Raw genomic sequence first — 14,467 nt, forward strand, 5'->3', positions numbered from 1 at the left:
GCATGCATGTAGTATATATGTAGCATGCATGTAGTATGTATGTAGCATGCATGTAGTATGTATGTGGTATGTATGTAGCATGCATGTAGTATGTATGTAGTATATATGTGGTATGTATGTAGCATGTAGTATGTATGTAGCATGCAGTATGTATGTAGCATGCATGTAGTATATATGTAGTATATATGTAGTATGTATGTTGCATGTAGTATTTATGTAGTATGAATGTAGCATGTATGTAGTATGTAGTATGAATGTAGCATGTATGTAGTATGCATGTTGTATGTATGTAGCATGTATGTAGCATGTAATTTTTTTTTTTTTTTTTTTTACATTCAACACATTAGCCGGATGATGGGACTACTACTGTCCCATCATTGGCTAATGTGTCAATCACTGTCATGGTAGCAGGCATCGCCCGATGGGACTTGTAGTCCCATCGGACGATGCCTGCACAGACCCCCGAAGCCTGCACAGACCACCGGCAGGCCGGCACAGCCCCCCGGCAGGCCGGCACAGCCCCCCGGAGCCTGCACAGACCACCGGCAGGCCGGCACAGCCCCCCGGCAGGTCGGCACAGCCCCCCGGCAGGCCAGCACAGCCCACCGGAGCCTGCACAGCCCTCCGGCAGGCCGGCACAGCCCCATGGCAGGCCGGCACAGACCACCGGAGCCTGCACAGACCCCCTGGCAGGCCGGCACAGCCCCCCGAAAGGCCCGTACAGACCCCAGAGAGGCTGTACAAGGCAAAAACAGGGTTTTTCTTATTCCGATACCGGAAGTCCCATAGACTTGAATGGGACTTCCGGTATCGGAATCGGAGATACCGATAGTTTTTTTAAAGATCGGCCGATCCATTCCGATCCGATACTTTGAAGTATCGGACGGTATCGCTCAACTCTACTGATGAGACCACGGAAATCATACAAGCAGGTCATTTTTGGGAAACTGAAATTTAGTGGAAATGAGTTTTTTGCGATTAATTTAATTTTCATGGTAAGAACTGAGTTTGCAATTTTGGGCAATTCATCTGATCTCTTTTCAGAATAATCTAGAGTTAACACAAACTACCAGTATAAAATCTAAGGCAGTAAACTGTGAAAGCCAAATTTGGTATCAGTCTGAAAACTTTTCACCACTATTGTACAGATATTCTTAGAAAAACTGCAAAAGGAAAAAATGAAGAATGGAAAAACATCTAAAAAAAAGTATAGCTGACTGCTAAAATCAGGATATCTAGTAGGAGACTCCAGGAAATTTCCCAGCATTTATTTGGACTAAAACAAATCTTCTCTGATAGTTTTTTCACATGGATAAAATTATTTCTTTTGTTTTGACTAATTTCCTTCCCAAACCAGTGGCCCATTAGCGTACAACGAAACTAATGTTCCAATCCGTTTTTCTCAGCTTAAGTTCCTGAGGGTCAGTGGCTACTGCATTGAATCTGTAGAAAGTGAAAAAGATCAAAGCTTGAGATTTAGAAACCAACAAAAGCTACCCTTTTGTTATCTTGCATGAATTTCTCTGTGACACTTTACCAACAGGGACCTTTGTTAGTAATTTAAAATGAACTGCTGGCATGTAAGACTAAAAAGCGCATGTAAGGAGTTTTAAAATAAAATAGATCTTTCTTTTCTACAACATAGGCATTTTCCTGCTGACCAGTTTTACTTTTACATATAAGAAGATGAAAACAAAGTTACAAAGAAAACAGGAATCTTTCTGTTATTTAATCATCAGGAAAATATTGTCAAGGAGGCTTGTGGCTCTGTGGCGCAATGGATAGAGCATTGGACTTTTAGGAAGCTGATGGCTTTCAAAGGTTGTGGGTTTGAGTCCCACCAGAGTCGTATTTTGAGACATCAATACTTTATCTCGGTTGATATTGAAAAGATGAAAAATGTTAATAACGTTTAGAGCAAATTAGATGTTACATTTAAAATTGAACTATGCAATTCAGCCACTGAAGGCTCATTGACCCAATGGATAACAGATAGGGCACAATTCATTAGTGCATATTTTTGGTCTAGTGTTTGGTGTTCTGTTACCTGTTTTCAGTAGACCATATTCTTTCTTGAATTTGAACCTTTCTAAAATTCTTATTTGTATGTGATTGCAAGATATTTCTTGATGATCTCTAATGTCGGGATTTGGAGTTTCTAGACATTTTTGGCTGATTTGTCAACTATAACTTTAAAAAATGCAACTTTGGTGCAAGCATTCTCCAGTCCATCCATAGTTTGATGAAATGTTTGCATGGCTTTTTGGTATCAATTTTATGTCATTAATGCAAAAGATGGACAATTGTTTGCTTAAAAGTAGAATTGAGCGACTTTTGGTTTTTTAGGGTCGCGTTTCGTTTCGTGAAACCCGACTTTTCCAAAAGTCGGGTCGAGCAAGATCGTCCGATTATAGGGAAAAGTCGGGGTCGTCCCGAAACACGAAACCCAATGTAAGTCAATGGGGAATAAAAGTCGGCCGTGAGAGGAGGACAGGAGACACACCAACAGTGCCCATTTGAATGCCAAAAGCATCAATTCTTCTTACTTAAGCTTGTCAACCTTAATTAACTTCATAATATAAGTTACGCACTGAAAAATGGGTGTTATTTGGCTAAAGTTGTGGGGGGGGAGGGCTGGCTGCAGGTTTTCATGTGCCCTGGGCGAAAGAGCGCCCCTTTAACACATACCACAACTCATCATGCTCCGATACGGCAGATAAATAGCGGTATAGTACAATGAAAAATACCTCACTTTTTACATCTCATGACGAGGCCCATCTATTTCTCCATACAGAATCATTGGTCCCATATAATGTTTGAAACAGTATATGATGAGCTCCACATAATGCTACAGTATATGTTGGTCCCCATGGATGAAGCTCCACTGTCTTATGGGCCCAAATAATGCTCCAAACATAATGGGCCCCATTTCTAATGCTCTAGTGTATAATGGGCCCTGTAAATGCTGCTCCAGTGTCTGATGTCCACCTTTGGAATGTTCCAGTGTATGGTGGGCCCCATCTATCATTCTCCAGAGTATAGTGCTCCCCAAAAATTGCTGTCCCAACATTGAAAACAATCAAATAAGTCTCCTCGCTAGGGAATCCCTGTACTTGTCTGGACAGGTGCTGTAGCTTGCTTAACAGCTCGCCAGCCGTTCTCATGCCCAGTATGGATTGCACGTGATTGCACAAAGGTTAGAAAGGGTACCGTATCCCTGGATAACATGTATGGATAGCGTACACATTCAAAATATATGTCTATACAGCATGAGGCAGGCTCAGACGGTGTTAGGCCCAGTATGGATTGCACGTCATTGCACAAAGGTTAGAAAGGGTACCGTATCCCTGGATAACATGTATGGATAGCGTACACATTCAAAATATATGTCTATACAGCATGAGGCAGGCTCAGACGGTGTTAGGCCCAGTATGGATTGCACGTCATTGCACAAAGGTTAGAAAGGGTACCGTATCCCCGGATAACATGTATGGATAGCGTACACATTCAAAATATATGTCTATACAGCATGAGGCAGGCTCAGACGGTGTTAGGCCCAGTATGGATTGCACGTCATTGCACAAAGGTTAGAAAGGGTACCGTATCCCCGGATAACATGTATGGATAGCGTACACATTCAAAATATATGTCTATACAGTATGAGGCAGGCTCAGACGGTGTTAGGCCCAGTATGGATTGCACGTGATTGCACAAAGGTTGGAAAGGGTACCGTATCCCCGGATAACATGTATGGATAGCGTACACATTCAAAATATATGTCTATACAGCATGAGGCAGGCTCAGACGGTGTTAGGCCCAGTATGGATTGCACGTCATTGCACAAAGGTTAGAAAGGGTACCTTATCCCTGGATAACATGTATGGATAGCGTACACATTCAAAATATATGTCTATACAGCATGAGGCAGGCTCAGACGGTGTTAGGCCCAGTATGGATTGCACGTCATTGCACAAAGGTTAGAAAGGGTACCGTATCCCTGGATAACATGTATGGATAGCGTACACATTCAAAATATATGTCTATACAGCATGAGGCAGGCTCAGACGGTGTTAGGCCCAGTATGGATTGCACGTCATTGCACAAAGGTTAGAAAGGGTACCGTATCCCTGGATAACATGTATGGATAGCGTACACATTCAAAATATATGTCTATACAGCATGAGGCAGGCTCAGATGGTGTTAGGCCCAGTATGGATTGCACGTCATTGCACAAAGGTTAGAAAGGGTACCGTATCCCCGGATAACATGTATGGATAGCGTACACATTCAAAATAAATGTCTATATAGCATGAGGCAGGCTCAGACGGTGTTAGGCCCAGTATGGATTGCACGTCATTGCACAAAGGTTAGAAAGGGTACCGTATCCCCGGATAACATGTATGGATAGCGTACACATTCAAAATATATGTCTATACAGCATGAGGCAGGCTCAGACGGTGTTAGGCCCAGTATGGATTGCACGTAATTGCACAAAGGTTAGAAAGGGTACCGTATCCCCGGATAACATGTATGGATAGCGTACACATTCAAAATATATGTCTATACAGCATGAGGCAGGCTCAGACGGTGTTAGGCCCAGTATGGATTGCACGTCATTGCACAAAGGTTAGAAAGGGTACCGTATCCCTGGATAACATGTATGGATAGCGTACACATTCAAAATATATGTCTCAGGAGGCAGGCTCAGACGGTGTCAGGCACAGTATGGATTTGACGGCCCAGATTACACAGCGGAGGAGCAGGGAGAGGTAAAGATTGCAAATGCTGGGGCCCTGCCCAAGCAAGGGGGGCCCACTCTTGGGCGTCGGTACTGGCACTGGGCCCCTCATAGTACAGCGGTGTGTCTGACGGCGGGTGTGCACCACCACCGTCAGAGACACTTGATTGCACTATGAGGGACCCTGTGCCAGTGCCCGCGCCCAAGAGTCGGCCTACCCACCTGTCCAGGGCAACGGCACTCGCACGGTGTCGTGCGCTAGGTGGTTACCCCGGCCATGGGGGGGGAGGCAGCACAGTTAGGGAGTTTTAGAAAGTGGCATATGTTGATGTTGGACATTCAGCTGATGCAAAAGGCGAAATAGGTGAAGTACCAGGAAGAGGTGGACCAAAGCAAGCCATTTTTCTGTCACCCTATGTGTCATCAGGGGAAGGTGGGACAAAATCCTTGGAAACCCATGCGTGGTTCATTTTAATGAAGGTTAGATCATCCACATTTTGGGTTGACAGACGGGTCCTTTTTTCTGTCAGGATTGATCCAGCTGCACTGAAGACTCTTTCCGATAGCACACTTGCAGCTGGGCAAGCGAGCTCCTGTAAGGCATATTGGGCCAATTCAGGCCAGGTGTCCAGTTTAGCGGCCCAATAGTCAAAGGGGAATGACCTGTGTGGGAGAACATCGATATGGGAGGAAAAGTAGTTTGTAACCATAGTTGACAACTGCTGTCTCCTGTCACTTTCCATCGATGCAGTATTACCAGTTGTGTGAGCGGTATTTGAAAAATCAGTCCACAACATTGTCATGAAACCCCTGTCTCCAACGCCACTTCTGCTGTGTGCAACACGAACACCTCTGCCAAGCTGCCCCCGGCCCGTACGGCTCGTGTGAGAACCATCACCGCTGCTGTGTGCTGGGAATGCCTCAAGCAACCGATTTACCAGAGTTGCTTGTTTATTAGCCAATATTAGGTCAAGGTTCTCCTGTGGCATGATGTTTTGTAATTTGCCTTTATAGCGTGGATCCAGGATGCTGGCCAACCAGTAGTCGTCATCGTTCATCATTTTGGCAATGCGGGGGTCCCTTTTTAGGATCCGCAAGGCATAATCTGACATGTGGGCCAATGTTCCCGGTGTCAATGATGCACTGCGAGTGCTGGGTGGAGGAGCACTTTCTGGCAAATCCACATCCCTCCAGTCACGCACAAACCCTGTACCAGACCTTGCCACGCCAACATTTTCACTTGCCCCACGAGATGCATCCTCCTCCCCTAAGTAATCATCCCCATCATCCTCCTCCTCCTCCTCCTCTTCTTCCTCCACCTCGTCCAGGAGAGGTCCCTGAGCAGACAATGGCTGAATGTCATCAAGGATTCCCTCCTCCTCTTCCTCCTCATCAACATTGGCTGCAGACGCCTGCTCCTTAAGGTGCGTCAAAGTTTGCATGAGCAGACGCATAAGTGGGATGCTCATGCTTAGGATGGCGTCGTCTGCGCTTACCAGCCGTGTGCATTCCTCAAAACACTGAAGGACTTTACAAAGGTCTTTCAGCTTCGACCACTGCACGCCTGTCAACTCCATGTCTGCTCTCAAAGTGCCTGGCCGTGTATCCTCCCACAAATGCATTATGGCCTGCCTCTGCTCGCACAGCCGCTCCACCATGTGCAGGGTGGAGTTCCACCTTGTTGCAATGTCGATAATGAGGCGGTGGTTGGGAAGGTGGAGCAATCGCTGCAGCTTCTGCATACGAACGGAGTGTACAGGCGACCGGCGGATGTGCGCGCACAGTCTTCGCACCTTCTGGAGCAGGGCTGTTAACTCCGGATAATTTTTGAGGAAGCACTGCACTACCAGGTTCAAGGTGTGAGCCAAGCAAGGTATGTGGCTGAGTTTTGAAAGGGCTATGGCTGCCACAAAATTACGGCCGTTATCACTAACTACCTTGCCTGCCTCAAGATGTACACTGCCCAGCCATGACTCAGTTTGTCGCTTCAAGTACTCGGCCAGCACCTCGGCGGTGTGTCTGTCGCCCAAACACATCATCTGCAACACAGCCTGCTGACGCTTTCCACTAGCTGCTCGATAGGGGGACACATCGTGTGCAACAGTGGCAGCTGCAGATGGAGTGCTCGTACGACTGCGCTCTGTGGACGAGATTTCGCTTCTGGAGGAGGAGGAGGAGGAGGAGGGTCGAACGCCTACAGCCAACTGTTTCCTATACCGTGGGCTAGGCAGCACTGTCCCACCACCGCTGTCCCCTGTGGACCCTGCATCCACCACATTAACCCAGTGCGCAGTGATGGACACGTAACGGCCCTGGCCATGCCGACTGGACCATGCATCAGTTGTGAGGTGCACCTTTCCGCTCACTGACTGCTTGAGTGCATGGACAATGCGGTCTTTCACATGATGGTGGAGGGCTGGGATGGCTTTGCGAGAGAAGAAGGGGCGACTGGGTAGGTCATAGCGTGGTACTGCATAGGCCATGAGTTCGCGGAAAGCTGTGCTTTCCACCAACCGAAAGGGCATCATCTCAAACGAGATTAGTTTGGCAATGTGGGCGTTCAAACCCAGTGTATGCGGATGAGAGACTGAGTACTTTCTTGACCTACTCATAGTGTCTGGGAGGGTGAGCTGGACTTGAGAGCTGCATATGGTGGAAGTAGCGGTGGACAGGGCGGACTGAGAGAGGGTTGATGATGGTGATGGAGTGGGTGTTCTTTCTGATGGCCTAGAATCAGTCTTTCGTTGATATAACAGTGGGATTCCCTGACTGCTGTGGCCTTGCAACGACACCTCAACATTTGCTGCTGTGCTAACCGGTGGGCTTACAGTGGGGGAAACAATGTAGCGTTGCTGACTACCTTCGTTGTGATCAGTTGCACATGTGGCACTTGAGGTTTGGTGTTGTGTCCACGCTTGCAAGTGCATGCTGGTTAAATGTCTAAGCATGCAACTGGTATTCAAATTTTTCAGATTTTTCCCTCGGCTAAAGGTCTTTGCGCACTTCTTACAGATAACCTTGGCCTGATCATGAGGATTTTGTTCAAAAAAGTGCCACACTGCACTCTTCCTACTTTGGCAGAAATTTTGCGGCCTAGCACGCTGTGATCTTTTGACCCTCTGGACAAGCTGTCCAGCAACTCTTTTGATGTTTGGAACCTGTCTTTGGAGTGCTCCGGGCCTGCCAGATAACAGCTGTTGCGATGTCGATGTCTGCTGTGGATGCTCCTCATCTGAGCTATTGGAAGCAGCACCCTCTTCCCCCAATGGATGCCAATCTGGGTCAACAACTGGGTCATCCATCACCTCCTCTTCTATGTCATGTGCACCTTTCTCTGTGTCACCGTGTATGGTGGTATAGTGTGCGGGAAGGGGCACCTGAGTCTCATCAGGGTCAAAATCTGGCTCTGTACACTGCGAGGACAATGTAGTGCTCTGAGTGAATGTACCAGCAGAATCATCCATCAGCAGCTGTGCATCAGTGCACTCCATGTCAGATTCATCTTGGCCTGGGTAATTCACCATTTGACTTGATAATCCAGGCATGGTATGTGAAAACAGCTCCATGGAGTAATCAGTAGCATGGCCTGCGTCATCCTTCAATCTTGGTTGGGGTGAAGGACACAAGGAAAGGTGTGGTTCATGAACATGAGCCTCCAATGACGACTCAGTGCTTTTACTTTTTACAACTGAAGAAGAGGAGGCGATAGAGCTGGAGGCTGAGTCAGCAATGTAAGACAAAACTTTTTCCTGATGCTCTGCCTTTAAAAGCGGTTTGCCAACTCCTAGAAAACTAAGCGTTCGAGGCCTTATGTAGCCAGACGATGACGCAGGGTCAGCACCTCCTGCATTCGGTCCTATTTTGCTCTTGCCACTACCATCAGATCCACCACCAACACCATCATTACCAGCTGCCAACCCCCGCCCAATTCCACGGCCTCTTCCACCAGCCTTCCTCATTTTTGGTAGAAATGTAGGCAAAATCCAACAAACTATATAGTAATGTAAAACAAGGTACAAGGTGTCTATAGGACAGGGGAGATTTTGAATCTCTGCGTACACTTTTGGACACTGGACACTTGTGGATTGTGTGAGGCCCACTGATATCTGAGCGCTATGTGACATGCTCGATGGCACAGCTGCCTGTGACCAAAGTGACGAGAGGATAATGGAGATTTTGAATCTCTGCGTACACTTTTGGACACTGGACACTTGTGGATTGTGTGAGGCCCACTGATATCTGAGCGCTATGTGACACGCTCGATGGCACAGCTGCCTGTGACCAAAGTGACGAGAGGATAATGGAGATTTTGAATCTCTGCGTACACTTTTGGACACTGGACACTTGTGGATTGTGTGAGGCCCACTGATATCTGAGCGCTATGTGACACGCTCGATGGCACAGCTGCCTGTGACCAAAGTGACGAGAGGATAATGGAGATTTTGAATCTCTGCGTACACTTTTGGACACTGGACACTTGTGGATTGTGTGAGGCCCACTGATATCTGAGCGCTATGTGACACGCTCGATGGCACAGCTGCCTGTGACCAAAGTGACGAGAGGATAATGGAGATTTTGAATCTCTGCGTACACTTTTGGACACTGGACACTTGTGGATTGTGTGAGGCCCACTGATATCTGAGCGCTATGTGACACGCTCGATGGCACAGCTGCATGTGACCAAAGTGACGAGAGGATAATGGAGATTTTGAATCTCTGCGTACACTTTTGGAAACTGGACACTTGTGGATTGTGTGAGGCCCACTGATATCTGAGCGCTATGTGACACGCTCGATGGCACAGCTGCCTGTGACCAAAGTGACGAGAGGATAATGGAGATTTTGAATCCCTGCGTACACTTTTGGACACTGGACACTTGTGGATTGTGTGAGGCCCACTGATATCTGAGCGCTATGTGACACACTCGATGGCACAGCTGCCTGTGACCAAAGTGACGAGAGGATAATGGAGATTTTGAATCTCTGCGTACACTTTTGGACACTGGACACTTGTGGATTGTGTGAGGCCCACTGATATCTGAGCGCTATGTGACACGCTCGATGGCACAGCTGCCTGTGACCAAAGTGACGAGAGGATAATGGAGATTTTGAATCTCTGCGTACACTTTTGGACACTGGACACTTGTAGATTGTGTGAGGCCCACTGATATCTGAGCGCTATGTGACACGCTCGATGGCACAGCTGCATGTGACCAAAGTGACGAGAGGATAATGGAGATTTTGAATCTCTGCGTACACTTTTGGAAACTGGACACTTGTGGATTGTGTGAGGCCCACTGATATCTGAGCGCTATGTGACACGCTCGATGGCACAGCTGCCTGTGACCAAAGTGACGAGAGGATAATGGAGATTTTGAATCCCTGCGTACACTTTTGGACACTGGACACTTGTGGATTGTGTGAGGCCCACTGATATCTGAGCGCTATGTGACACGCTCGATGGCACAGCTGCCTGTGACCAAAGTGACGAGAGGATAATGGAGATTTTGAATCTCTGCGTACACTTTTGGACACTGGACACTTGTGGATTGTGTGAGGCCCACTGATATCTGAGCGCTATGTGACACGCTCGATGGCACAGCTGCCTGTGACCAAAGTGATGAGAGGATAATGGAGATTTTGAATCTCTGCGTACACTTTTGGACACTGGACACTTGTAGATTGTGTGAGGCCCACTGATATCTGAGCGCTATGTGACACGTTCGATGGCACAGCTGCCTGTGACCAAAGTGACGAGAGGATAATGGAGATTTTGAATCTCTGCGTACACTTTTGGACACTGGACACTTGTGGATTGTGTGAGGCCCACTGATATCTGAGCGCTATGTGACACGCTCGATGGCACAGCTGCCTGTGACCAAAGTGACGAGAGGATAATGGAGATTTTGAATCTCTGCGTACACTTTTGGACACTGGACACTTGTGGATTGTGTGAGGCCCACTGATATCTGAGCGCTATGTGACACGCTCGATGGCACAGCTGCCTGTGACCAAAGTGACGAGAGGATAATGGAGATTTTGAATCTCTGCATACACTTTTGGACACTGGACACTTGTGGATTGTGTTAGGCCCACTGATATCTGAGCGCTATGTGACACGCTCGATGGCACAGCTGCCTGTGACCAAAGTGACGTGAGGATAATGGAGATTTTGAATCTCTGCGTACACTTTTGGACACTGGACACTTGTGGATTGTGTGAGGCCCACTGATATCTGAGCGCTATGTGACACGCTCGATGGCACAGCTGCCTGTGACCAAAGTGACGAGAGAATAATGGAGATTTTGAATCTCTGCGTACACTTTTGGACACTGGACACTTGTGGATTGTGTTAGGCCCACTGATATCTGAGCGCTATGTGACACGCTCGATGGCACAGCTGCCTGTGACCAAAGTGACGAGAGGATAATGGAGATTTTGAATCTCTGTGTACACTTTTGGACACTGGACACTTGTGGATTGTGTGAGGCCCACTGATATCTGAGCGCTATGTGACACGCTCGATGGCACAGCTGTGACAAAAGTGACTAGAGGATAAGGGAGATTGGATTGCTTTTAAAAAAGCAGTTTGCGGAGCAGTGGGTAAACAGCAATGCCAGCGTGTCAGGAAGCCTTAAAAGGCAGCCCAACAACCAACACCACTGATACACCACAATATAGCCTCCCCTTGCACTGCACACACAGTGACTTGTGTGTTGTGCAGGCCAAATTGCTAGCAGCAGAAGCAGTTTTTTTGTCTTCTTCCCTGCCTAACGCTCTCCCTACAGAATCAGCAGCAACCTCTCCCTATACTAAGATCGGCAGAAGTAAGATGGCGGTCGGCGTGCACGCCCTTTTATACACCCTGTGACGCCCACCAAAGCAAGCCAATCACTTGCATGCCCTTCTGAAAGATGGTGGTGACCCGTGCCTAGGTCATCACGTTGCCCACAGTGTCCGTGGATCCTGATTGGCTGAAAAAGAGCGCAAAACAAACTTTTGAAACGCGACTTTGGCGCGTAAGTCGCCGACCTCGTGGCCGACCTCATCCTAGGGTCGGGTTTCGTTTCATGAAACCCGACTTTGCCAAAAGTCGGCGACTTTTGAATTTTTTCGACCCGTTTCGCTCAACTCTACTTAAAAGTAAAAAATAGGTTTAAAGATAAGAACAGAGTGTTATCAGCTGCCTAGTCCTCATAAACACCTTCTGCTGTGCTGATGAGACCACGGAAATCATACAAGCAGGTCATTTTTGGGAAACTGAAATTTAGTGGAAATGAGTTTTTTGCGATTAATTTAATTTTCATGGTAAGAACTGAGTTTGCAATTTTGGGCAATTCATCTGATCTCTTTTCAGAATAATCTAGAGTTAACACAAATTACCAGTATAAAATCTAAGGCAGTATACTGTGAAAGCCAAATTTGGTATCAGTCTGAAAACTTTTCACCACTATTGTACAGTCCTAGATATTCTTAGAAAAACTGCAAAAGGAAAAAATGAGGAATGGAAAAACATCTAAAGAAAAGTATAGCTGACTGCTAAAATCAGGATATCTAGTAGGAGACTCCAGGAAATTTCCCAGCATTTATTTGGACTAAAACAAATCTTCTCTGATAGTTTTTTCACATGGATAAAATTATTTCTTTTGTTTTGACTAATTTCCTTCCCAAACCAGTGGCCCATTAGCGTATAACGAAACTGATGTTCCAATCCGTTTTTCTCAGCTTAAGTTCCTGAGGCTCAGTGGCTACTGCATTGAATCTGCAGAAAGCGAAAAAGATCAAAGCTTGAGATTTAGAAACCAACAAAAGCTACCCCTTTTGTTATCTTGCATGAATTTCTATGTGACACTTTACCAACAGGTACCTATGTTAGTAATTTAAAATGAACTGCTGGCATGTAAGACTAAAAAGTGCATGTAAGGAGTTTTAATATAAAAAAGTTCTTTCTTTTCTACAACATAGGCATTTTCCTGCTGACCAGTTTTACTTTTACATATTAGAAGGCGAAAACAAAGTTACAAAGAAAACAGGAATCTTTCTGTTATTTAATCATCAGGAAAATATTGTCTAGATTTGACAAAACACCTACTTCAACTAGACGTCTTGTGGCTCTGTGGCGCAATGGATAGCGCATTGGACTTCTAAGGAGCTGATGTGATTCAAAGGTTGTGGGTTTGAGTCCCACCAGAGTCGTATTTTGAGACATGAATATTTTATCTCGGTTGATCTTGAAAAGATGAAAAATGTTAATAACGTTTAGAGCAAATTAGATGTTACATTTAAAATTGAACTATGCAATTCAGCCACTGAAGGCTCATTGACCCAATGGATAACAGATTCATTATTGCATATTTTTGGTCTAGTGTTTGGTGTTCTGTTACCTGTTTCAGTAGACCATATTCTTTCTTGAATTTGAACCTTTCTAAAATTCTTAATTGTATGTGATTGCAAGATATTTCTTGATGATCTCTATTGTCGGGATATGGAGTTTCTAGATATTTTTGGCTGATTTGTCAACTATAACTTTAAAAAATGCAACTTTGGTGCAAGCATTCTCCAGTCCATCCATAGTTTGATGAAATGTTTGCATGGCTTTTTGGTATCAATTTTATGTCATTAATGCAAAACATGGACAATTGTTTGCTTAAAAGTAAAAAATAGGTTTAAAGATAAGAACAGAGTGTTATCAGCTGCCTTGTCATACAAAAATCATACATTGGAAATCATACAAGCAGGTCATTTTTGAGAAACTGAAATTTAGTGGAAATGATTTTTTTGCGATTAATTTAATTTTCATGGTAAGAACTGAGTTTGCAATTTTGGGCAATTCATCTGATCTCTTTTCAGAATAATCTAGAGTTAACACAAATTACCAGTATAAAATCTAAGGCAGTAAACTGTGAAAGCCAAATTTGGTATCAGTCTGAAAATTTTTCACCACTATTGTATAGTCCTAGATATTCTTAGAAAAACTGCAAAAGGAAAAAATGAGGAATGGAAAAACATCTAAAGAAAAGTATAGCTGACTGCTAAAATCAGGATATCTAGTAGGAGACTCCAGGAAATTTCCCAGCATTTATTTGGACTAAAACAAATCTTCTCTGATAGTTTTTTCACATGGATAAAATTATTTCTTTTGTTTTGACTAATTTCCTTCCCAAACCAGTGGCCCATTAGCGTACAACGAAACTGATGTTCCAATCCGTTTTTCTCAGCTTAAGTTCCTGAGGGTCAGTGGCTACTGCATTGAATCTTTAGAAAGTGAAAAAGATCAAAGCTTGAGATTTAGAAACCAACAAAAGCTACCCTTTTTTTTATCTTGCATGAATTTCTCTGTGACACTTTACCAACAGGTACCTTTGTTAGTAATTTAAAATGAACTGCTGGCATGTAAGACTAAAAAGCGCATGTAAGGAGTTTTAAAATAAAATAGATCTTTCTTTTCTACAACATAGGCATTTTCCTGCTGACCAGTTTTACTTTTACATATAAGAAGGTGAAAACAAAGTTACAAAGAAAACAGGAATCTTTCTGTTATTTAATCATCAGGAAAATATTGTCTAGATTTGAAAAAACACCTACTTCAACACGAAGTAGGTGTTTTGTCAAATCTACATACTTTATCTCGGTTGATCTTGAAAACATGGAAAATGTTAATAACGTTTAGAGCAAATTAGATGTTACATTTAAAATAGAACTATGCAATTCAGCCACTGAAGGCTCATTG

The 14,467-nt window shown here is 45.0% G+C and overlaps 1 non-coding gene across 1 annotated transcript; it reads left to right on the forward strand.

Moving 5' to 3' along the window:
• The first annotated feature begins 12,847 nt into the window (after positions 1-12,847).
• Positions 12,848-12,933, forward strand: TRNAR-UCU (transfer RNA arginine (anticodon UCU)). Its single transcript is given in 2 exon segments — positions 12,848-12,884; positions 12,898-12,933. It is a non-coding gene; the product is annotated as a tRNA-Arg (tRNA).
• Positions 12,934-14,467: the final 1,534 nt, after the last annotated feature.

The sequence above is a fragment of the Dendrobates tinctorius genome, unplaced genomic scaffold (genome assembly GCF_039654945.1).
Source record: "Dendrobates tinctorius isolate UK_male_01 unplaced genomic scaffold, ASM3965494v1 ptg000011l, whole genome shotgun sequence".
Classification (NCBI taxonomy): domain Eukaryota; kingdom Metazoa; phylum Chordata; class Amphibia; order Anura; family Dendrobatidae; genus Dendrobates; species Dendrobates tinctorius.